The 26,889-nt window shown below is 42.0% G+C and overlaps 1 protein-coding gene across 1 annotated transcript in view; it reads right to left on the minus strand.

Moving 5' to 3' along the window:
• Positions 1–26,120, minus strand: part of SH3BP2 (SH3 domain binding protein 2) — a 64,400-nt gene extending 38,280 nt beyond the window's left edge. Inside the window, exons 1-2 of the mRNA XM_074950157.1 lie at positions 26,057–26,120; positions 1,858–1,915 (exon numbers count right to left, since the gene is read on the minus strand). The gene's annotated coding sequence lies outside the window, so the exon portion shown is untranslated. The remainder of the gene's footprint in view (positions 1–1,857; positions 1,916–26,056) is intronic.
• Positions 26,121–26,889: the final 769 nt, after the last annotated feature.

A 26,889-nucleotide genomic window follows, 5' to 3' on the forward strand; every position in this document is an offset into this window, starting at 1 on the left:
GGCATTTTGGAAGCAGGAAGCATGTGCACACATCCCTCATTGAAAATCTCTCTAGTACAAACTTCAAGCAAAACATGTGCAGCAGTAGCCCTGGGCCTGATCAGGAGAACATGCAGGACATGGGAACAGGGTTTCATTAGTTTCCATTTAAGGAAATCTGGGATGTTGCAGTTTTGTCTATTGTTCTTTCAAAAACATAAAAAATAACTGAGTAGAAAAGACACTGAATAAAAATCATTTAAAAGAAGATCCCTAGAGTATGACATTTAAAAAAAAAGAAAGCCCATCAATAACATCTTTCAAATATCTACCAGCAAACAGCTGCAATCAGAAAGTTTATAAATACTGTTATTGTTCCAAACAACAACGACAGTAACTCCTCACTTAACAGGTTTCAGAGTAGCAGCCATGTTAGTCTGTATCCGCAAAAAGAAAAGGAGGACTTGTGGCACCTTAGAGACTAACAAATCTATTTGAGCGTAAGCTTTCGTGATGAAGTGAGCTGTAGCTCACGAAAGCTTATGCTCAAATAAATTTGTTAGTCTCTAAGGTGCCACAAGTCCTCCTTTTCTTTCTCCTCACTTAATGTTGTCCTGGTTAATGTTGTTTTGTTGTTATGTTGCTGATCTATTAGGGAACAAGCTTGTTTAAAGTTGCACAATGCTCCCATATAACGTTGTTTGGTAGCTGCCTGCTTTGTCCACTGCTTGCAGGATTCTGTGGAAGAACAGCCCCTCCTTGTGGGGATTAGAACGGGGCAGGGGGGTGGCGGTAGCCCCCCCGCATCTACTCCCCTAAATTCCCTGTAAGGTCTGTGGCTGGGCAGCTGCACAGCAGCAGTTCAGCTGTCCCTCCCCCCCCCCAGCTGCCGTGCAACTCCTGACCCGCCCTCTGCCTTGGAGTCGCTCCCGGGAGCTTCCTGCTTGCTGGGGGAGGGGGGAGAGGGGTGTTGATGTCAGGATGTCCCCCTGCTCCATACTCCACAAAGCGGAGGAGGGGCACAGGGCTCAGGGATAGAAAGGAGGGAGCTTGCTGGAAGCTGTCGCTTCCTGTCCGAACTGGCTGATCTGTTTAAAAGGGCAACGTACTTGAAGTGGGGGTCAGTGTACTTAAAGGGGCAATTCACATCTCTCTCTCTCTCTCACTCATGCACGCACCCCCCCACCCACAGCACTTTGGAAAGTCAGCACCTGTGCAGCCGTGCATGTGCTGTCAAGAGGAGGGAGTGTTGCGCTCCAGTTGGATAGCGTGGGCTCACCATGTTGTTTTTGTAGGGAACTGTTTGCAGCTACTGCCCTGCATCTATTGTGTTTCCTCCTTCCTGCCTCAGTCCATGCTGCCTTGTAGAGTGTGAGGCGACATTAACAACAGCGTATTAACCCTTGCGGGCTCAGCCGAGTGCTAGTTCATCATTTAGCAGCAAGGCATTCCTGGGGATATATCCCACCCTCTTACCCCACCACCTCAACCAAGCTTTACAATCATTCATTGCTGTGTACAATATTAAACTGTTAGTTTAAAATTGTTTAAAACTTATACTGTATATGTATATAATGTCTTTTGTCTGGTGAAAAAAATTTCCCTGGAACCTAACCCCCTCCTATTTACATTAATTCTTATGGGGAAATTGGATTTGCTTAACGTCGTTTCGCATAAAGTCGCATTTTTCAGGAACATAACTACAATGTTAAGTGAGGAGTTACTGTATTTAACTAGATGCTAAATAAACCTAGTGAGCCACTCTCTCCTTCCCCCGTCCCCACTAGGACGCACATGATCCTGTCTCTGATATACAGGAGGTGGAAATTAGCCCCTCTCCTGGTGGATACTGGTACTACTTTATATATCAAGTTTTACCTCTGCAGGCAGATTGCTGCACCCAGCACCAAGGAGGAAGCTCAACTTCTGTCAGACCCTGAGAGAGAAAATGAAAGACATTTTTTTAAATTCTGCTTACAAAAAAAATATCGTGTGATACAATTTAAAGACAAAAAAATAACAAAGATCATCTTCCATTGTAAATTTACTGCTGCACAGCATTAGACAGTGCTGCTCTCCAAACACAGATGCAGCAAAGCTACAGTATAGAGATTAGATTTTGGATTTGGAAACTTTAACTAGGAACAGGTGACTTAAAAATAAACCATTATCTACTTCTGCGTGTTATTTTCTATATTACAGTACTGCCTAGACGAGGTCCCAACTGGGCTAGGCAATGTGCAGCCACATTAGGGAAGGGACTACCAGTTGCAAAGAGTTTCTAATCTAAACAGACAGGATAAAGCGTGGGAGAGGAAACTGATGCACAGAGAGGAAGTGCTTTTCCCACAGAGCAGGTCAGTGGCAGAGCCAGAAACAAAACCCAGGTTTCCTGACCATCCAGCCACGTACTCAAACCACTGGACCACACTGCCTCTCAAACCACCCAAAAAGACTTTACAGAATGGGCTAATCTTAATCTAGGAAGGAGCTTGGTACTGTAGTAATCTGGTTATAAATAATATACCACAATACTTACACTATAAGCTTTTGGGGGCAGAAACTGTCTTTTTGTTGCATGTTAGTACAGTGCTTTAGCAAATCTGGGTCCTGGTCCATGACTAAGGCTTCTAGCCAATGCTTCAAAGCAAATAATTACTATACTACTTCTTGGAGGATGGGAAGAGGAGGGGGCATGGTGGACACAAAAGTATCTGGAAAAGTCAGAGTTAAAGTTAGGTTTAAAGATAGAGCACTACTATGTTCCATAGGGATAAGGTGCTGCTGGGTGTTTAAGAGGAGAGACAGAAGAGACACCAGCAGACTGTGCTTAAGAATGTCAACAGCAGAGCCTGGCAGCCTCTACCTCCTCATGTGTTTCTTTGCGTAAGTTTGGGATACTGGGTTTTTATTTACCTTCAGATGAAATACTTGGTTGAAAGGGATTCCACTATATGGGACAGCAATAAATGGGATTTTTGCAGGTGAGGAAGCTACTATTTTCCCCTCTGATTTAAAATAACTCTGCAAACAGTTATAGTTTTGTGAAACTAGTTTGCTTTACCGTATGATTTATAAAAATGCATATACCATTGCTTGAATACTAAGGGATCAATCGGTGGAGATCTTTCAATGACACTGCAGCTTATTTTAGAGTTAGGAAGTCCTAGGTGGGAAGGGGGGCTCTTTTCTTTTTTTGGGGGCGGTGGGGGTGGGGTGTTAAAATCCCCTCTTGAACAGTACTGTGCTCCGAGTGCGAGTATTAGCACAACACAGACCTATTCCTTTGAAGCTAAAGATGTATTTAAAAAAAATTCAGGATTAGTAATGCAGGCCCCTCTCCAGATAGGATAGACATTCCATGTACAATACCGCAGCACACATTTGATTACATTTAACAGAAAAAATATTTGCATGAATTTAAAGCTTTATGAAATCTGACCACAGTATTTCCGATTGAATTTGTACATAATTATAATTGTCATAGTACCAAGAGCAGGGTGTGTTAAAAAAAAAAAAAAGTAGCACACTATTGGAGTTATGATTTTAAATACTCAGATATCACTCGTCTTGCACAGATACTTGTTTTTGGAAGCCATGACCAGACTACGGACCAGATTTGGGCTGGGTGTGAGCAGCTGCCAGTGCATTCTAACCTTGAGGACAAGAATGATTTCTATTCACATGCAAGCAAAAGAGAAAGAGGGATTCAATTAAGATCAGCCCCATATCTTCCACATGTCTCTTCCCCAACTAATTTGTTAACTCCATGGATTCTTGTGTGTGTGTGTGTGTGTGTGTGTGTGTGTGTACACACACACACACACACACACACTCCTGAACACTTATTTTCATGGGGGGGGGGAGGGGGGAGGGGAAATCTACTTACTTCAAGTCCAGATAACTTGTTTTGGTTTCACAATATAATGAAAAAAAAAAAATCAGTAAAAACTCATCCCTCTGAAGTGACATTTTTCTTTCCACTTTCAGAATGTTACACTGGAAAGCAACCAAACGAATTCATTGCTCTTCCTTTTCATCTCTCAATCATGGTTCCCTTTTGTCTCTGCTCTATAGCTGCCTTGGTTCACCCCAGCGAACTAGGGGCATGGGCAGTTGGCATGCAGACTGCAGGAGTTGCAAAGTAATGCCTGTTTTTTTCTTGCTTTTGTTAATCTTGCAAATAATTCTTCATGGATCATGACAATACTCTAAAATTATTTACAGTGGATTCTAATTCAACCCTTTAGTTGATGCAAAGGTTCATTAGAACAGAAAGTAGTGTAAATCGTGACATTTATTTACATTTATTGTGCCCCAAGGATTACATGAGAAAGAGAGAAGGGTGGGTGGAGAGAAAGATCTCTACTAAGTTTACCAGAAGCTTTTAAGAATTTAGTAGGGCCAGATTCTATTCTCACTTATAGCCTGTGCCAATGCCTGTGAAGTTAGTGGGCTGCCTGGGAGCATGAAAGCAGAATTTGTTTAGAAAAGTCACTTACATCAATAAAATACAAGTGTGAATTACAGTTCTCTTGGAAACAGCCATCTCACATGAGCGAGGCTAATAATTGCAACTGTTTTAGTTTATCTGGATGGGATAAAGTAAGTCTGAAGTTGGAAGGGACAGGGAAAATACTATAATAAAAAATAAGAAAAGTAATACAACACTGACCTTAAAACAGTTGCTGTCAAGTAGTTCATGCCCTAATCTGACCTACTTTAGAACTAAAATCTGACAGCGAATTGGGGAATTATATATTATTTTCATTTTTTTTTAAATCCAGGCTTGTTGCAGATGTACAAGTTGGAAGGCATCATCAATATGGACAAGGATCAGAATATTAAACAGGAAGATCTGGATGATCTTGAAGACTGGGAGCGACAGAAATGGGATAAAACTCAATAGTGCAAAGTCATGCACGTAGGGTCTAATAACAATTTCTGCTACAAGCTGGGAGCTCCTCAGTTGGAAGTGACAGAAGAGGAGAGAGACCTGGATGTGGGGGTCAATCACAGGATGACCATGAACTACCAACATAAGGAGGCTGTGAAAAAAGCAAATGGGATCGGACCTAAGATGCATCAAGTGAGACATTGCTAGTACAGATTGAGAAGTATTAATGCCATTGTACAAGGAACTGATAAGACTTCATTTGGAATACTGTGTTCAGTTCTGCTCATGGAAGTTCAAGAAAGATGAATTCAAATCGGAACAAGTGCAGAAGAGAGCTACTAGGCTGATCAGGGAATGAAGAGGCTATTTTAGGAGATTCCGCAGAGACTAACATTTATTTGAGCATAAACTTTCGTGAGCTACAGCATAGAATCATAGAATATCAGGGTTGGAAAGGACCCCAGAAGGTCATCTAGTCCAACCCCCTGCTCGAAGCAGGACCAAATTCCCAGTTAAATCATCCCAGCCAGGGCTTTGTCAAGCCTGACCTTAAAAACCTCTAAGGAAGGAGATTCTACCACCTCCCTAGGTAACGCATTCCAGTGTTTCACTGTAACACTGTTTCAGTGTTTCATCCGATGAAGTGAGCTGTAGCTCACGAAAGCTTATGCTCAAATAAATTGGTTAGTCTCTAAGGTGCCACAAGTCCTCCTTTTCTATTTTAGGAGAGGAGACAGGAACTGATGCACTCTCATTGTGCTGGGGAGCTGCCCACACAAGGGGTGCGGATCCCTTACTTGTCAGAGAATAGCACAGGAAGCTACCTGCACCTCAGTGCGCAGGGCGGTTGAGGCTGGGCAGGTTCATACATGCACCAGTTAACGGCCCAATTTTCTCCCACAGAAGGGTTAGGACTAAAGCTTAGTGAGCAAGCGCACCTGCAGAGCAGCTGTGCCATTTCGCAGTGGCCTGAGGGCAGTGGTGAGAGTTCCTTTCCCTGTGGGCATGCAGCTGATTTACTTGAAGCTTTGTTCTGGGAAAGGATTTTCCACATCACGAAGATGTTCTCCGAAGAAACAGATTTCAAGGTAAGAGATTTCCACTAAGGCTTCCAATAGATATTTGAAAAAAGGGCAGTTATAGCTACTGGAGAGTATCAGATAAGTAAACCACAGGACAGATGTAGCTGGCCTATCAGATGTATCAAAAGGATTCCCTCCAAAACCCACAAATCAAATATTTATCTAACTCCCTTGTACTTTCTACAGCTAGACAGACTCTGGACTACATGAAGTGAGACTGGATTTTCAGTCCAGTTCCCAACACCCACCCACCCACCCACAACACACACACACACACACACACACACAAAATGTAAAGCAAATAATTAGCAGAGCATACTAGCACTAATTGCTAGCTGTGACACATGGCTAGAAAGGGTTAAACATCCGGCAAAATAAATAACCCTCAAAAGATATGTGGGGAGATGATGTTTGTGTTTTTGTGTATTTACATCTGTATGAGTAGGGTCAACAGTGTAATCAACGGTCCCTATCTATGCTGTATTCTGATAATTCAGAGGCCAAAAGAACAGCCTAGCATTTAAATTAATTGTAAACACGGGATATCTCGGTATTCATCTCTCTTTGAAATGTACTGTGAATGGTGGAGGAACAAGCAAATGGCCTTATGTTAATTCGTATAGCTAAGTACCTCCTTCAAAGTCATCCCAATTACCTTTTGCTCCCCGAGGAAATCCCAACTTGTCAAAAGACATGAAATTATATAGAAGATCCTTGGATCCTGATTCTGTCATCTCAGTTCTGCTTAAGCTTCATCAGGGGAAGTTTGAGTCGCAAGATTGAGGTAACGGTTGTGCTGGTACGCCCTGAAGGTGATATTGGACGTTGGACTATAATCTATGAACTATTTCTGAGAGAACTATTTGCAACTACAAAGCTCACCAGCTCTGCTATGAATCTGCATCTCAATGAACTGAACTTATGTCTCTATGTATACTGATCTTTTAACCATGCTCTCTTCTGTGTTTTAATAAATTTTAGTTTAGTTAATAAGAATTGGCTGTAGCGTGTAATTGGGTAGGATCTGAAACACTGATTAGCCTGGGAGGTAATGTGTCCGATCCTTTGAGATTGGTAAACATTTTCTTTTAAAAGAAGAAATAAGATTTACAGAAATGTTCATCATATTTGACGTGGGTACCTGGATGGAGGCCTGAGGCTGGATCACTTTAAGGAAACGGTGTTGTTTGGACTTCTGAGTAACCAGTAAGGTAATAAAGAAGCTGTTTTGTGCTGGTGTGGTAAATCTAAGTATTGGAATATCCATCAGCTTTATGGTGATTCTTTGCCCCATTCTTTGCAGTTCACCCTAATTGAGTGACCATAGCTGGCTCCCCACTAGGACCCCGGTCACAGTAGCCTAGCTGGCAGTACCAACGGAGCAGCCCATGAGAGCAAACTCTTCTCTCTGACCTCTCCAGAGTATGGTTCCAGGGTACACAATCCAGCATCTTTCACAAACATTAAAATAAAATAGCTACTTACACTAGTTGCTACATCTCCTCATCCAAATAATCTGCTTCTGTTTCTCAAAGGTCTAACACTTCCTTAACTTTTAGTTTGCTGCCCATTTCAAACAATTTTGTAGCATCTGTAACATGTGGAGGAGGGGTGGGGGGGAGAAGAATTCTCTAAGCTCTCCTTATATCCCCAACACAAGTCCCCAGTCAGACATTATCTAGGGATGGACAGCCTGTCAAAGATCAGTTTCCATATCTGCAGCAGCAGGGGTTGGAAAAGGTTTGCTGCATCCCACAACAGCTGGTGTACCCGCCCCTTTAACAGCCTACCATAGGGGGCATATTCTCAAAGAATGAGGCAGAGGTTTAGATCAGTGGGTCTCAACCTTTCCAGAATATTATACCCCTTTCAGGAGCCTGATTTGTCTTGTGTATCCCAAGTTTCACCTCACTTAAAAACTTCTTGCTTACAAAAATCAGACAAAAATATAGAAGTGTCACAGCACACTATTACTGAAAAATTGCTTACTTTCTCATTTTGTCTGCATTAAATTTTAGTTTGTACTGACTTCACTAGTGCTTTTTATGTGGCCTGTTGTAAAACTAGGCAAATACCTAGATGAGTTGATGTACCCCCTGGAAGACCTCTGCATACCTCAGGGGTACGCTCACCCCTGGTTGAGAACCGCTGATTTAGATGACTAAATCCCATTCCACCCAGATAATTGCATAGCTAGAACTGTCTGCAATGCTTTGAAAACATTCCTATCTGAGACTTTCTAGAGAGTGAGTCAGTGACTTCTGAATTACAGGAGCTCAAAAATGTTCACTCTGGTTGATTAGTCAGTCACTTAGGAGTTGCAGGTGCTCAGCACCTCTGCAAACCAGGTCACTTACTTGTTTGCCTATATGCAGACCCAAGTATCTAACTCTGGTCAGCCAAGTTTCCAAATGAGGGACAGTCTTCATAGAATATGTCTTGACTGAAGAGTAGCCTGGGTAATTGGCACCTGGGCGTAAGCAGCCACCTTGCCATGCCCCATCTGAGTCACTCGTCCTCACTGGCGCTGCGTGGGCTTCTGGGGGTATATCCCAAGGTTCTTTGTGCTGCAGTAAGCTGAGCCACGTTACAATTCTTTCCCAGTGAATTGTGGGAGAACTCATCTATCCATCTGGGCACGTAGAGGGAATTGTGGGATGGCACTGAGTACTTTAGCCTGCATCCTCACTGCAAAGTGGACAGGTTACCGGCCCAAATGAAAGCACCACTCGAACTTCTGTGAATAACCTGAAGTCAAGGGAGCTAGCCCCAGTTGAAAGCACTACCAAACTCGGGTGAGAGGTTTGTGTATGGATGGCAGGCGGGTTAGGGACAACACCCAGTAAGACCCTGGGCTAACTGCAATGAAGACATACCCAAGTGTTTGGGGATGAAAGGTGCTATAAAGCTGCAATTATCTGAGGTGGTCTCAAGCCCTTATCGCTGTAACACAGACCAAATCTGTGACCAGGAGAGCAATGGAGAAGTAACAGGCTGTACACACTCCTCCCAGTCCAAAAAGACTGGATTACTTGTCAAATGTTTAACAGATGTATTTGTTAAGCAATGTGTCAAGTTAATAATTCTTTCAGTTTCTAGCAGCACTGTCACAAGAATAATGATTAACCCTTCCAAATTTTCCTCAGAGGAGCCACACTGCAGGGTTAGCTGCAAAGTAATTTCTTAAGGCCAACGTCTGCCCTCAGATGCATGTAAGCAGCTCACAATGAAGTTAAGAGGAGTTATATGTCTGGACCCAGGAGCAGATTTGTCCCCTAATGATTTTGTAACAAATTTCAGCAAAAGTCTGGGAATTTATGACATATCCTGCCTATTTAAACAGTCACGAGTGGGAAAGAGTTGATTTTAAAAGGGATAGTAGAAATAGTTTTGAAAGGAAAATATGCAAACATTTGTTATTAAAAGATTAATTTGTTTCCAGGATGATGATTAGTTTCTGTTGGTACAGTAACTGAAGTTAAAAATAGGTTAGGGGAAACAAAGGTTCATGCCAAACCACTCTCTGCTACTCTATTTTTTGGTCTGAGGAGGCAGACTTTGCTAGACTAAAAATATCTCAGTTTTGTCTAATCAGTTTCCAACTCCCTTCCTCCTTTCTTCCCTCACATTTAAATGCAACCTATCTAGACATTTAAGTTTTCAAGTGCATTTATTAGGAACTAAAGTTATTTTTCCACATTAACCTTTAAATAAGAGGAAAGAATTACAATCTAAGCTTCTTAGATGTTTTAGAAGAATCTCACAAACCATAAACACTCATTACGTTCAAGCACTCCGATACTAATCAAGTTTAAAATTTGCAATGTTATGTATCTTGAGTCATGGAATTTGCTGCCAAACCGACTTCTTGCTACAGAGGTTGTGCTCCAGAATCCAAGCATTCACTTTACACTTATGTTGCTAGCACTTTTAGTTGTGCAGAAAATCTTCTATATAACAAAATAAATATTAACTAATACATAGTTGTCTTCCTGAGTTTGCAGCCAGCCTAAAACAATAGCTCTGAGAAAGGCAAACTGCCCCCATTCATATAAATGAATAATTAACTCAGAATCCTAATGGCAAAGTTATCTTTATATATATTTTTAACTCTCTCATTGATCATTGTTTTAGCACAAACACATCCAGCCAAATCAATATACTAACCTACCACTGTTGGGTGCAGGAGCAGTAGGGCACTGGGCAACTGATTGCTATCAAGAGTTGCTGGAATGGAAAAAATAAGAGTTCAAAGCCTCTTTCACAAGTTTAAAATCAACTCTGTGCTGTTGCACAAATGGGAGGTAAAAAGGAGACTCATTCCCTTTTCTGTGCCAAAATCTCAACCACCTGCTTGGTTCCCAATATCCAAACTGCCCCCCATGCCTTCCAAGGAGCCAAAAGCCCCAAATGTCTCCTCTGCCAAAACTTTTTGCTCCTTTCTCTCTCTCTTCCCCTTCTCTGCAAAACTTCTACAAGCAGTTGGGAGTTTTAAATACAAAATTCTGGAGCACACTAGAGTTCTGGGATGGAGGAAGAGTAAAAATCAACCAATTTACTATCCAATTAAATAAAAAAACCTAATTGTTAAATTAAATATGAAAATGAACAAACATACACTTTTTAATTTATTCAGATCTGCTGCAGAATCTCTAAGCTGCTGCAAGGAGTGCTGCATCTACCAGCGGACCCGGAGCAGAATTTCAGGGCAGAAGAAAAAGATTTCCCACCCTGCCGGGGCAAAGGCTCGTTCAGCTGGTTGAAAAATCAAACATAAAAATAGAGTCAAATGTACTCAGTGAAATATTTTTCCAAGTGTTCCTCTTCGTTATTTTGATTCTCTTTAAAACAAAAGAAAAAAGAGAAACAAGGAAATTAAATGCAAATCTTATGTTAACACAACATGAAGATGGAGAATGATTAATCACCCCAATGTAAGGATGTTTAGAGTTAAGGCTGCCTCTATGCATTATTATAAGGCCAATCACTAAATCGCACAGCAGAGGTTTGTCCTAATTATATACTTGGTGCTTTAAAATGGTCAATTTCACAAAGCTGAATACAATTATGAGTCAAATCGATTGGGAAAAAATTTAAAGAGAATAATGTGCATGCTAATTGGAAACTGTTTAAGAACATTTTACTAGCTGCCTAAAAAGGTGCAATCACACAATTGAGAAAAAAGGCCACACTGGATTAAAAAAAGCCTACCTGACTTAGAAAAGAAGTGAAAGCACACAATTTTTTAAAAAAAATATGTTTGCAGTGTTGTTTGCAAAGGAAACCTGCACACCTTCAAAAGGTGAGCCTAGGAATTTGAATTGATAACACTGCTAGACACTAAAAACCCTGGATTTAAATGGGACACTGGTTTCATGACCCATTGCAACAATCTGAAACACACACCACCTCTGCTTGCTAACCATTAATGGCCCACTTCAAACCCCTTTTGCATAACAATCTAACCCTTTTTGCCCACACTATCTTAAGTGACCTCCTACCACCTTATGCTTTATTCTTAACTATCGTTCCTTACTTGTACTTAACTCACTCTGATTTCTTTCCCCAGATCAGAAAAACTCTGTGGCTTATGGCTACAGAGGTTTTCAACCAGAGGTACAGAGAGGTCTTCCAGGAGGTACATCAGTTCATCTAGATCTGTCTCTCTCAATCTGGGGGTCACGACCCCGCAGGGGGGAGGGTGTCGCAGGATGGGTTGGGGGGGGTCACAAGTGCAAGGCCAGTGTTAGGAGATGACAAGCAGGGCAACTGCCCGGGGCCCCACGCCACAGGGGGCCCCCGCAAAGCTAAGTTACATGCTTCAGTCCTAGGCAGCAGCGGCTTGGGCTTGAGCCCCAGGACTCAGGCTTCAGACTCCTGAAAGGGATACAGTAGTCAGAAAAGGTTAAGAACCACTGCACTAGAAAGCTTATGGTGCAGCTGCACTAATGTAAGCTCTCTGTGAGGTCGTTCTACAGAGAGCTCTCCTGCCCATATAGTGTTGTCTACACTAGCACTTAAGTCAGCATAAGTTATGTTGCTTGGATTCACACCTGCGAGTGACAATTTATGTCGACTTAAACTGTAGTGTAAGCCTTGAAGTCTGAAAGCTTGTACCTTCCACCAACAGAAGCTGGTCCAATAAAATATATTACCTCACCTATCTTGTCTCTTAAAAAAAATATAACAAATAAAAGAAAGGGGAACTTGAGAATAATGAATGTAAATCAGAAACTAGTAATTGTAGAAAACTGGCAAAGGAAGCAAAAGGACACAAGTAGAAATGTACTGCCAGCAGCGTTGGACAATAATGAGTTTTCTGAAGTATGTTAGGAACAAAAAAATCCTACAACTGGTATTGGTGTTAGTAGAGGGAAGTGGTAGAAGTGTCAACAATAATGCAGAAGTGTTCAAGAAATATTTCTGTTCTGTATTTGGGAGAAAGCCAGATAATATAGTCACAGCATGGTAACAAAACACTTTCCATCCCAACAGTAACTCAGGAGGCTGTTAACAGCAGCTAGAAAAGATAGACATTTTTAAAATCAGCAGGTCCAGATAATTTAGATGCAAGAAGCCAAGCCCTAGCCAAGGAGCTCTCTGGGTTGTCAAGGTATACCTACACTATGATAAAAAAACATAGCACTGAGTTTCAGAGCCCAGATCAGCTGACTCAGGCTAGAGCTCTAGGGCTATGAAATTGAAGCGTAGATGTTTAGCCTCAGGCTGGAGCCTGGGCTCTGACACCCTCTCAATTTGTGCTGTCTTATAGTCTGGGCTCCAGCCCAAGCCCAAAACTCTACAAGTTTGAAAGAACAAGAAGCAGTGGTCTCAAGTTGCAGTGGGGGAGGTCTAGGTTGGACATTAGGAAACACTATTTCACTAGGAGGGTGGTGAAGCACTGGAATGGGTTACCTAGGGAGGCGGTGGAATCTCCATCCTTAGAGGTTTTTAAAGCCCGGGTTGACAAAGCCTTGGCCGGGATGATTTAGTTGGTGTTGGTCCTGCTTTGAGCAGGGGCCTGGACTAGATGACCTCCTGAGGTCTCTTCCAAACCTAATATTCTATGACTCTATGAATACAATTTTATAGACCACAGCCCAAGCCCCATGAGCCCAAGTCAGCTGACTTGGGCCAGCCACATCTGAACCATCGGTCTTCTATTGCAATGTAGACATGCACTTGATGATGATTTTCAAATCAGTCGTGGAAAGCTAGAGAAGTTCCCGAAGACGGGAAGAAAGCAAGTGTTGTGCTAATATTTAAGAAGAGTAAAAGGGATGACCCAGGTAATTATAGAATTGTCAGCCTGACATTAATCCCAGGCAAAATAATGGAAAAACTGAGATGGGACTTGATTAATAAAGAATTAAAGAAGGGTAATATAATTAATGCCAGTCAACAAGGGTTTATGGAAAATAGACCCTATCAAACTAATTTGGCTTTTTTTTTTTTTATGAGATTACAAATTTGGTCGATAAAGATAGTAGCGCTGATGCTTAGATTTCTGTAAGGCATTTGATTTGGTACTGAATGACATTTTGTTTTAAGAAACTAGAATGATATAAAATCAGTATGTACACATTAAATGGCTAAATGAAAGGTTTCAGAATGCAATTGTAAATCTAGTGGGTATTTTTAGTGGGGTCCTATAGGCATTGGTTCTTAGCCTTATCGCATTATAATCTATGAAAAAGACTGGTTGCATTTAGGTTGGGTTTAGCTAATGTGCTAGCTATTCCTGACCTAAACACAACCATTTCCCCCAGTATAAATGCAGGGTGGCACTTTGTCAGTCCATTTAGCTAGGCTAGAACTCAACCAGCTAAAAATGGTACGACGAGGTGATACTCTCAATCTACCCTGGAGAAAATGGTCAAGTTTAGGTCAGGATTATTTAGCACACCAGTGAAGCACAATCTGAGCTCGACCTCTTTTCCTAGTCGAACCACACCCCTTTTCCTAGTCAAACGAAACCCCAATGTCACTTGAAAGTGAGAATATGCATGCTCCTGACACTGTTGTAGCCGGCATCCCAAGATATTTATGTGCCAGATGCGCTAAAGATTCATGTGTCCCTTCATGCTTCAACCACCATGCCAGAGGACATGCGTCCATGCTGATGACAGGTTCTGCTCAATAACAATCCAAAGCAGTGCAGACCGACACATGCTCATTTTCATCATCTGAGGCAGATGCCACCAGCAGAAGGTTGATTTTTGTTCTTGGTGGTTTGGGTTCTGCAGTTTCCACATCTGAGTGTTGCTCTTTTAAGACTTCTGAAAGCATGCTCCACACCCAACCCTCTCAGATTTTGGAAGGCACTTCAGATTCTTAAACCTTGGTTTGAGTGCTGTAGCTATCTTTAGAAATCTCACATTGGTTCCTTCTTTGCGTTTTGTAAAATCTGCACAAAAGTGTTCTTAAAATGAACAACATGTGATGGGTCATCATCCGAGACGCTATAACATGAATGCGGGTAAAACAGAACTGGGGACATACAATTCTCTCCAAGGAGTTCAGTCACAAATGTAATTAATGCACTGTGCCATGCAAATGCCTGTTCTCACTTGCTGATGAATAAGAAGAGGGCTGCATTTTTCTCCTGTAAACGGAAACAAGCTTGTTTGTCTTAGCGATTGGCTGAACAAGAAGTAGGACTAAGTGGACTTGTAGATTTTTTTTGTTACATAACTGCACTCAAAAATAAAACAAAGTTGCACTTTCACGACACAGCGGTGGCACTAAAGTACTTGTATGAGGTGAACCGAGAAATACTATTTCTTTTATCATTTTTACAGTGCAAATATTTGCAATAAAATAATATACACTTAGATTTCAACTACAACTTAGTACAATATATATGAAAATGTAGAAAAACATCCAAATATTTAATAAATTTCAATTGGTATTCTATTGTTTAGCAGTGTGATTAAAACTGCAATTAATTGCAATTAATTTTTTTAATTAAAAAAATTAATTGCGATTTATCACAAGTTAACTGCAATTAATCGACAGCCCTAGACAGAAGTAGTACCGCAGATCATAGTGGTCAATGATCTACAGATTGAGAGCCAATGCCATTAATGGAAGTAAATTCAGAAAGCTTTTTAACTAGTCTCTGTTACAAGTTATTTCTAAATATAAAAAGAGTTAAACAGGACTCCCTCCAGCTCTGGCCTTCCGAATAGGTTGTAACTCCATAACACTTTTATTTGATATCTGTTCACTCCACCATCAACTGTCCACAGAGATGGTCAGAATCCCTTTAGTGGCATGGCAGATGGCTAGGTTTATAAGTGGCCAAAAATGCTATCATACGAGGGCAATTATTTAGCCCAGCTCTTTATAATATGGTTTTTTAATTGCCAGAGCCTATGCATTCCAGTTTCCTTTTCCCTGAGCTAAGAATGACAGGGAGAAGAACTTCCTGAGGAAGAACTCTAGTAGAAAAACCCTAGCTAGTCAAGTTTACAGATTTAATAATTTTATTAAGATGATGTTGAAGTAAAAAGAAAACCGTACGGCGTTTAAGCATAGAAGTTTCTGGTTATCAAGGAATAAGGTACAGATTATCAAGGGGTGCGAAATTCGGTTTAGGAACGGGTGGCGTAAGGAATACATAATCTGCAATCTCCCTGACTGGGGGTAAAAGTTTAACGGGTCAAAGTACAGACATTGAGATATGGGGGTATGTTGTTCATATAATGGCTATGTTCAGGTGTGGAGTAGAATGAGTGGATACAATGATGATTGATTTACCCTCATTTGGTGGGATTTAATGTTCAGTGAGTTTATGGTTCCAGTTCATATGGTCCGATGGAAAAAAAGTCTCTCAGTCCCTTTCCCACAGTTGATGCACGATGTCGTACCGGCTCACACCTCCTGGTACTGTTGGTGGCCGGTGATGTGTTCAATGTAGATGTCCCTAGAACATCGGATGGTGTCCGAGACCATGAGGAGCCGCATACTACACAGCAATTTACCACAGGAATTCAAGCTATTCCCCTTCCTCACTTGTCCCAAAGCAAAATCTGCATGAGATGAACACACTAGTATTATAGAGAGCAAATTTTAGCCCTGGTCTAAACTGCGAAGTCATGTTGGTATAACTACATGGCTCAGCGGTGTGGAAAATCCACACTCCTGAGTGATGCAGTTATACCAACCACACTTCCAGGGCAGACAGTGCTATGTCGACAGGACAGCTTCTCCTGTCAACATATAGTTACCACCTCTCAGGGAGGTGGAGTTACTATGCCGATGGGAGAAGCTTTCCTGTCAACACAAGTAGCGTCTTCACTTAGCACTACAGCAGCGCAGATTTATTAGTGCAACTGCGCTGCTGCAGTGCTGTAAGTGTAGACAAGCCCTTAGTTTCTGAATGGGAGGTTTGTTGAGCAGATTTGTTGCATTACTGCAACTTCTTTAACGTTTTCAAACCAGTTAACTTCTTTAACTTTTTTTTTTTTTTTTTTTTTATTAAAGTCTGTGTTTCTGCCAAAGCATTTATGGCTGAGCGCCAGCAGCCTCTGTATTGAGATCCTCAAAACCTCCAGAAGTCAGGCCATTACTGTATGAAATTCACCCCTTGCTTGGGGAAAAGCAGTTTTCACAAAATTCCTGCATGTGCTCCATGAAATATGGGCAATCTACCTCTATAACCTCATCATCTCAGATGCTATTTTCAACACACACACACCCCCATTTGCACTTATAAACAGAAAAGAAGTTTATGGTGAGAGCTCTACTATTTTAAAAGGCAAGTTTTCAAGAGCAGCAGCAAAAAACCTTCAAGACTGGAGTTCACAAAATATTATGGAGGCCTTATACTGTCTCTAGAGTTGAGGATACATTGCAAGTTCCACTGTTAGCCTTAGTTTGACCTGCCCTCTAATTTTATGTCTCAGCAAACAATTTGAAGATGTGTGTGTGTAATGTAGGTTAGGAGAAGAATTTTCTTCTGAAAATTTCATCCCATTAGGAAACCAGAGTGTCTGAAGTGGAGTACAAAGAGGTACACAGATGAGACTTACAGGGACACAACTTCCATCCCTTTCAGATGATGTCATTGTATCCTCTCACTCTGAGGATACCCCTCTGGGGTACGGGACCCCTATTATTAGAAAGAGACAGGTAATAGTAATGGGGAATTCGACTGTTAGAAATATATCGTTTGATTTCTGATGACCAGAAGAACCGCAAAGTGAATTGCCTGCTGGTTGAAGACCTCATGGGACATCTAGATAGACTTTCAGAGTAGCAGCCATGTTAGTCTGTATTCGCAAAAAGAAAAGGAGTACTAGTGGCATCTTAGAGACTAATAATAAATTGGTTAGTCTCTAAGGTGCCACTAGTACTCCTTTTCTTTTTGCTAGATAGACTTATGTGCAGTGCTGGGGAAGAGCCGGTGGTCATGGTACATGTAGGCACTAATGACATAGGGAAAGGTAGGAGAGAGATCCTGGAGACCAAATTTAGGCTGCTAGTGTAGCCTATAGATAAGGCTACAATTTAGTCACAGAGGTCACAGCAGTCACAGATTCCGTGACTTTACCCCACTTCAGCTGCTGGGCTGGAAGCGGGATTGTGTAACCCTGCTCTGCAACTGAGGCTGGATAGCTGGACCCGGGACCCTGCAGCTCCTGCCCTATGGCTTGGGAGGGGCGAGGGGGCTGCAGCAGGGACTGCACACCTGTCCCGCAGCTACAGCCAGCTCCGGAGTGGGAGCTCAGCACCGCTGTGGCTGCGCCCCACACTGCAGCCGCCGGGGCTGTGTCCCCCACCATGGCAGGGGACTCAGCCTGTCGTTCCCCCTCCCCCATGAGACTCTATTCCTCCCACCCCTACTTAGCCCTGCCCCCAGTTATTTTTAGTTAAGTCACGGACAGGCTCCGTGAATTTTTCTTTACTCCCCGTGACCTGTCCATGACTTTTACAAAATCTTAGCCTTACCTATAGGGCTAGCTTGCTTGCTTGCATAAAAATCTTTTCTTATGAGTTTAATCATTTGTTACATTATAAGTTTGTTATTATAATAGGTTTATCAATTTGTATTAGGGTATTTTAGATGTAACGCAAGGAACCTACAGGCAACATCCTGTATGTTAAGCTAAGGCAAGTTAACATACATATGATCAATACCTTCACCCTAAATAGGTGGTGATGAGCTAAAGTATATATGTTTGTGACCTTTCACACAGATAAGTGGGAAAGTTAAAGCAAGTTGGTAGGTAAGGCCACCCAAGTTCATGGCCTTTTTCAGACTTAACAGGTACACCACAAAGATCAAGGAAATAACTGGTCAGGACAGATATAAGAGAGGTGAGGATGAGCTAATGGTCTCTAATAGTTACAAATACATCATTAATATGCATGAACATGCCAGCCTATAGAGTAAGGGTACCCTAACATTTTTGTGGCTGAGGAAGTTAAGTTTGGACATGGAAGGAGGGCACTTAGGGATCAGGCCCTATAATAGGGGCAACCCACCATGTTGGGGAAGTTCAGATTCAGCTTGTTTATTGTTAGTTCATCATTGTTATTTCCTAATTGTTAGTTTTAAGTAAACTAAGTTAGCTTCTATAGTCTTTCTATAGCTTTTAGCTCTAGTTTCTTCTAAGTTCTTCACGCTTCATTCAAGACTTGAGGAACCTTGACCATCGAATTCACTTGGCATGCCTGAGGCAAGGCTAGTCTTTTGTCTCTTATCACCAAGTTATCAAGGAAGGGTGTGAGTCTTTTAATTGATAATCTTTTATAGTTTATAATACCACATGTACTGCTAGAATAACATTGCTTTTGTAATTAATTTGATTTGATTACTCCATTACTGTTCCATTTATCTCAATAAAAGGTTTAAAGCTGCCTTTTGTTCTCAGTGTGAGTTTCCTTATCATACATCTCGAGGTTCCCTGCGAATTCTGTGTAGTATGATTCTGACACAATAACCTTATCTTCCAATCAGCTGGTGAGCCTATAACCCATATTATCTAAACAATATTATTAATCTCCCGTAAAATCAGGCAACACTAGGTAAGAGACTGAAGTCCAGGACCTCCATGGGTAGCACTCTCTAAAGTTTTCTGGTTCCATGCACAGGGCCAGTTAGACAGGCAGAACTGCAGAGTCTCAACGAGTGGATGAGAAAATAGAGTTGGGAGGAGGGATTTAGGATTATTAGGAACTGGGGAACTTTTCGGGAAAGGAGGGGCCTATACAGGAAGGATGGGGTCCACCTAAACCAAAATGAAACCAGTTTAAAAACTGGGGAGTTCTTAAACCAAGGGCTGGGGGAAAGCTGACAGAGGAGCATGCAGTTTGGATAGAGATATCAAGTAGGGGAAGATTTATTAAAGGACATACTCTGTATCTTAGTAAAGAGGAGAGGATAGAATTTGATAAACTACAGGTAGGAACGGAAGAGAAACAGTCAAACGAAGTCAAGTATACCGCATGAAGGCGGACAACTTGTATACAAATGTTATGGGTGAACCCAAGTGCCTGGTATTAAATGAGGATATTGATATATTAGGCATCACAGAAACTTGGTGGAACAATGATAGTCAATGGGACACGGCAATACCAGGGTACAAAGTATATAGGAATGACAGCGTAGGTCATGCTGGTGGGGGAGTGGCACTACATGTGAAAGAAAGCATAGAGTCAAATATAGTAAAAATCTTAAATGAATCAAACTGTATCACAGAACCTCTGTGGGTACAAATTCCATGCTTGAATAATAAGAGTATAGCAGTAGGAATATACTTCCGACCACCTGACCAGGAGTGATGGTGACTGTGAAATGCTCAGGAAGATTGAACAGGCTATAAAAACAGAAAACCCAATAATAATGGGGGATTTCAGCTATCCCCATATTGACTGGGTACATGTCACCTCAAGACAGGATGCAGATATAAAATTTCTAGGCACCACTAATGACTGCTTCTTGGAGCAACTAGTCCTGCAATCCACAAGGGGAGAGGCAATTCTTGATTTAGTTCTAAATGAAGCATAGGACCTAGTCCAAGAGGTGATCATAGCTGAACTGCTTGGTAATAGTGATCATAATGTAATTAAATTTAACATCTTTGTAAGGGGGAAAATACCAAAGAAACCCACCACCGTAGCATTTAACTTCAAAAAGGGGAACTACACAAAAAGCGAGGTGGCTAGTTGAACAGAAATTAAAAGGAACAGTCACAAGAATGAAATGCCTGCAAGCTGCATGGAAACTATTTAAAAACACCATAATAGAGGCTCAAACTAAACATATAACCCAAATTAAAAAAAATTAAGAGGACCAAAAAAAAAAAGCCACCATGGCTAAACAGAGTAAAAGAGGTGGTTAAAGCAAAAAGGCATCCTTTTAAAAACTGTACATCAAATCCTAATGAGGAAAACAGAAAGGAGCATAAACTCTGACAAATCAAGTATAAAGGTGTAATTAGGCAGGCCAAAAAAGAACTGGAAGAGCAACTAGCAAAAAACACAAAAAAACAAACAGCTTTTTAAAAAAAAAAAAAAAAAGTACATCCGAAGCAGGAAGCCTGCCAAACAATCAGTGGGGCCACTCAACCATCAAGGTGCTAAAGTAGCACTCAAGGAAGGCCAGTCCATCACAGAGAAACTAAATGAATTCTTACCATTGGTCTTCACTGAAGAGGATGGGAGGGAGATTCCCACACCTGAAACATTCTTTTTAAGTGACAAATCTGAGGAAATATCCCAGACTTAGGTGTCAGAGCAGGTTTTGGAACAAATTGATAAGCTAAACAGTAATAAGTCACCAGGACCAGATGGTATTCACCCAAGAGTTCTGAAGGAACTCAAATATGAAATTGAACTACTAATTGTGGTATGCAACCTCTTACCAGATGACTGGCAGATAGCTAACGTGATGCCAATTTTTAAAACAGGCTCCAGAGGCGATCCTGGCAATTACAGGCCATAAGCATACTTCAGTACCAGGTACATTGGTTGAAACTATAGTAAAGAACAAATTATCAGATACATAGATGAATATGATTTGTTGGGAAAGAGTCAACATGGCTTTTGTAAAGGGTAATCATGCCTCACCGATCTATAGAATTCTTTGACAGGATCAACAAACATATGGACACGAGTAACACTGTACTTGGACTTTCAGAAAGTATTTGACAAGGTTCAATGTCAAAGGCTCTTAAGAAAAGTAAGCAGTCAAAGGATTAGAGGGAAGGTCCTCTCATGGACCAGTAACTGGTTAAAAAATAGGAAACCAAGGGTAGGAATAAATGGTCAGTTTTCACAATGGAAAGAGGTAAATAGCGGGGTCCCCCAAGGATCTGTACTGGGATCAGTACTGTTCAACACATTCATAAATGATCTGGAAAAGGGGGTAAACAGAGAGGTGCAAAGTTCACAGACAGTACAAAATTACTCAAGATAGTTAAGTCCAAAGCTGACTCTGAAGAGTTTCAAGGAAAAACTGGGCAACTGGGCAACAAAATGGCAGATGAAATTCAATGTTGATAAATACAAAATAATGCACATTGGAAAACATAATCCCAACCCCATACAAAATGATGGGGTGTAAATTAGCTACTGCCACTCAAAAAAGAAATCTTGGGGCCATTGTGGATAGTTCTCTGAAAACATCTTCTCAGTGTGCAGCGGCAGTCAAAAAAGCTATCACAATGTTAGAAACTATTAGGAAAGGGACAGATAATACAAAAAATATCATAATGCCACTATACAAATCCCATGGTATCCCACATCTTGAATACAGCATGCAGATCTGGTCACCTCATCTCAAAAAAGATACATTAGAATTGGAAGATACAGAGAAGGACAACAAAAATGATTAGGGGTACGGAACAGCTTCCATATGAGGAGAAATTAAAAAAGACAGACTGTTCATCTTAGAAAGGAGATGACTAAGATGGGATATGATAGAGGCCTACAGAATCATGAATGGTGTGGAGAAAGTGAACAGGGAAGTGTTATTTACCCCTTCATAGAACACAAGAACCAGTGGTCAACCAAAAAATTAATAGGCAGCAGGCTTAAAACACAAGGAAGTACTTCTTCACCCAACACAGTCAACCTGTGACACTCATTGCCAGGGGTTGTTGTGAAGGCCAAAAGTATAACTGGGTTCAAAAAAGAATTAAACAAGTTCATGGGGGATGGATCCATCAATGGCAATAAGTCCCGGGTGTCCCTAAGTCTCTGACTGCCAGACAGGGGATGGATCACTCAATAATTACCCTGTTCTGTTCATTCCCTCTGAAGCATTTGGCACTAGCTACTGCTCGAAGACAGGATAGTGGGCTAGATGGACCATTGGTCTTGACCCAGTACAGCCATTCTTATGTTCTTGTGAAACAGTTTTCACAGTGTAGTTTAAAAAATTAGCACTCAATATATTTCAGGGTCTCATGGACTCTTTTCAACAAAGAACATAGTTTAGATTCCTCAACTGGCCTCAGTCTTCAATGAAGGATGTGTTTTATATTCCTTATTTGATCTAGACACTTTAACATAGGATACTTTGAAAAGCCCAGGAGAAAAAACAAAAACCAATGGTCATTAAATGCATCTGTGTCATAAGAACAGGTGGACATATACAAATGTGAAAGAGACAGTTTAAAAGATACACACTCCATTCCACATTCTCATTAGAGAAGGTGGCTAGCATCCCACCACACCCCTCCCAAAAAGCCTCCTTTCAACCAGGCTCGCACATCATCTCAGGTATTCCGTGACCCCTCCATTCAATTGCCTGCACCCCAGCTTCCTCCCACAGACTCTTGTAATACCCTGGTTTGCCCCAACCCACCACAGCCTTTAGAGGCAACTCTGAAGTGCCTCACTTAAGGGACACATTTAAAAGAGAGTGAGGTTCCATGGAAGTTACAAGCATTGCTGGCTATTTGGAGAAGGATCAATAGGTCACAAAGACCTGGGGCCTAACAGAATTTTTTCCCCCAGCAACATGGATGGGCCTGAGGACTTATAACACTCCTTCCCTAGGGCCTGTGCAGGTTAATCCGGGCCCTAAAAGGTGTAACACACTTCCCATTTGTTCAATACTTCAGGTGTTGCAGCATCAACAGAAACCCTTGGAATCCTCTGCGTCAAAAGACTGAATGCAGGGTGAAGTACTCCAAGGTCATTTGGTATTTCTGAGGAAACTCTGGAGGCTGCCTGGGCCACTATATCTGGGTAGGAAAGGTCTCATGGAGGTGGTAACTGCTAAACACCTCACCAACATTACAAGACTCACCTATCAGTTATCTTGGCAAAATATGACACTTCTAGAAAACTTAAACGGGCCTGCAGAAGCAATAAACTCAGATCCTGATCTTGCAAACACTTACGTACATACAGTAATTTTATGTATAATGGGACTACTCGCATCTGTAAGCGTCTGTACAATCAGGGCCTAAACCACCAACAAATAACTGACCAGATGCTCACAGGGCTACACGTCCCACCGAAAGTAAAAATATGATGAATTGCCAGAAGACTTGTAATTGTTGTTTTTGTCAGATGTCCAGCACCATGCAACCGGACAGAAATTCCAACAGTAACAGGACACTTACAAGTTAAAATTCATATTAAAAAAAAAGAGAGAGAATTAACCACCTGTGTTGCTAGCACCTCAGATTTTTAGAAATTGAGTTTATTTTTCACCTCTTAGGTTCTTGTGCTGCAAACGCACATCTGCCTAATTTTATTCATATCAAAAACAGTTGGACTACTCACATGGGTAAAATTAAGCACAGCTGTAAGAGTTTGTAGGCTCCAGGCTTTAGACTGTCCACTTCTTGCATTTTTATCAGTTTGAGCAATGTAAACAAAGCATTCAGTTTTTAATCTTTCAGTTTCTGATTGCATGCATCGGGAAAATAACTGCAATGTTCGGTTTTCAGCCACTACATTAGAATGCTAGATAGCTTTTAAAAATAAACTGTTCCCGTTCATATTTTTATTTCAGTGGAAACATTTCTATTGGCATTAGGTTTTGTCAAATATTACTTAAGAAAATCTAGGCTGACCCGACAGCACCCCTTCAAGTATTTGATCTTTAGTAACTAAACTGAAAACTAAGGATGTGCTCTTGCAAGCTTATGTGCAGCGTCTATCTGTGCATGGGAACTTAAAGGATCAGGATCTAAACTGTGACAATACTGGTCTTATGAATAAGTCTGTATAAACCAGCCTGAAATTTCTGCAACAAGACATTTTTGAGCTATGAGAGATCACACATACAAAGATTTAAACCTTAGCCAAAAAGTGGCTCCTTCCACACCCCAAAAGAAGGGAAAAAAATCTGTCTTCTTGCCTTTGACAAAGCATGAAAAAATTCAAGCCAAAAGGAGTTTATTGAACATTTGGAGATTTATAACAAAAACACACAGAGATGAGATTATAAAGGAAACAATATTTAACCTACCACTATGCAGGCTCACTAGTAACTCCCTGTCAGTGGGGCATTGACTAGAGAGCAATGACTCACCTCCTTACGGCGAAATACAGAAATGGGGTGGGGAGGAAGAGAAACATTCTAACATCTTTGGAGATAAAAGGAAATTAACGTTTTGCATCTGGTGTGCAAGTTATGTCTGAATAAAACATGCCCCAGAGTCTGCAGCTATACATTCCTGCACAAATAAATAAAAATTAGAAATAAGAAGGGAGATATGTAGTTGGCCATGTGAATTGATTTCAGATCCCAGTCTCAGATTCACAAGCTAGTAGGAGGCAGAGACTAGCCATTCACAGCAGCAAGCCTATCAGATAATTTATTTTAAATACCCCTAACTAAATACAATACTAGGACTCATGGAAAGTGGCATATTAACTGAAAGCTGAAGTGATTCTCATCTACAGACCAAATACAGCACAAACAGCAGCAGGAGAAGCTTCTCCACATCACCCCAACGATGGGCCCACAGCCTACCCATGATAGCCACCTCATAGGAGTACAAGAGCAGGTAAGTCCCCATGCTCATTTATTCCTGGGCTTCTCTGTTACTCACAAGCTCAAAACATACCAATTATTATGGTGTTTTCTGTAATGTGAACTTTCCACTGAGAAGCGGGCCAATTCACCTCTTTCCTCCTCCCCCCCGCACCCTCCTCCCTTTAATTCTGGATGGCAACAGCTTTCAGTCATCATTGACCTGGGCTGGATTCAAGCTGGTCACCTAAAAGATTAAAGGACCCAGATCCCACTACATACTACTACCCAAGCCAGCTTCCCCAACTCTGGTGACCTGAGTAGGGATGTTCATAGAGTTCAGTTTCTCAGATAAATGTTAGCTGCAAAGCCTGAGGGGACTGGAGGTATGTTTAAAGCAGAGGAAAGTGATCTTCAAAGCTTTCAGGGGCTTAAGGAATATCTTACCACTACTACACCGCTGTCCCTGAGGAAAATGTTTTTAAGCCATCTAGTTCTTTGCACACCTCACCTTTAAAAAGCCTCTCAGCCTTATGCTTTAATATCTAACTCTCACATGACTGGAAAAATACCAGGAAGCACTTGTGAATGCCTACAGTTTGTAATTCAAATATCAAAACACCATAAAGGCTCAAAGTTAGTTGGAAAGTGATGATTTTTAAAAAAGACAGTACAAGGCACCCACTCAGATTCACAAATTCTAAGGCCAAAAGAAGGGGCCATTGTGATCATCTAGTCTGACCTGGAAACAACGTAAGTTGTTTCCGTACAAGTCTCCCCGTACTTTCCCTCAAATACAACAGACTTCTGGGCTCACCCTACTGAGCTGCTCTGTCCCTCCCTCCATCTGACCTCCTGAGGTCCCTTCCAACCCTGATATTCTATGATTCTATGATCTGCAGACACACAAACCAAAGAGATCTGAAAGGAGGAGCGAATGCTGATTGCAAGGGTCAGATGCTAGATCTATTCTCCCCTAAGGACTACCACAGAGACTTTCCTCTGAGAAACCAGGGTGACGGGCATACTATTTTTAGGGTTGCTAAAATTGTCATAAAATAAGGGTCCGCTTTCTTAGCACCCTCACCTCTCCTCTCGATATTATCATCGTTATTATAATTAATGTTAGCAATAGTAATAAGCAGCACTCACCTACACTTGCCAGAAGTATTATTTGCAGCTTTTTGAAGCACTCAGCAACTTCTGATCTTGTTGTACACAGAGATGAAGAAATAAGGGCCATCCCTTGTAATAAGGGGCTGTTGGCAACCCTACCATAAGCACCTTTCTAGCACCAACTACATCAGGCATGCCGCGTTCCAAGCCCTGCGGATAGTACGCTGAGCTTCCAGCCTGGACCTGTTGCAGGTAATTTCTCTGAAGCCAAATAAGGGGTGCAAAACACACATTACGCCAACAGGTCCTAGCAACTCAGAACGTGCCCGGCTCACCAAGAGGGAATGTTTGCATTTGAAACAAAACTCATTTTTTAAGCCACTGTGAGTCATCGGAGTTTCCAGCCGCCTTTAGGCTACGGCTGCAGGATTAGCCGGGCAGTCCTCGACCTAAGCAATGCCGCTTAGTCTGCAAAGCGCTCGGTGACTAATGCCACACACAACTCCCCCCACCCCACCCGCGGCCAGGAGAGCAGAGCGGGGCCGCCCCCAGTCTAGAGCGCTTGTTGCACCGCGCTGCCGGGGACGGAGCCACGAGCGGCCTCCCCGCAGCCCATCCCGCGAAAGGCAGCAGGCGAGGGGCCGCCCCCCTCCTACCGTGCAGCAGGAGCAGGCAGGGGGCGAGAGGCTCGCCCAGGGCCACGGGAAGGGCGCCCCAAAGACAGCCCCGCCAGGCAATCCCCGGGGGCGCGGCCTGGAAGGGGTTAAGCCAGCAGGAGAACCCCCCCAACCCGCCCAGGGAGCGGAGCGGAGCAGAGCAGGGGCAGCCAGGCTCTTTCCCGGGCGCTGTGGCTCAGTGCCCCCGCCAGC

This window comes from Natator depressus, chromosome 4 (genome assembly GCF_965152275.1).
Source record: "Natator depressus isolate rNatDep1 chromosome 4, rNatDep2.hap1, whole genome shotgun sequence".
Taxonomy (NCBI): domain Eukaryota; kingdom Metazoa; phylum Chordata; order Testudines; family Cheloniidae; genus Natator; species Natator depressus.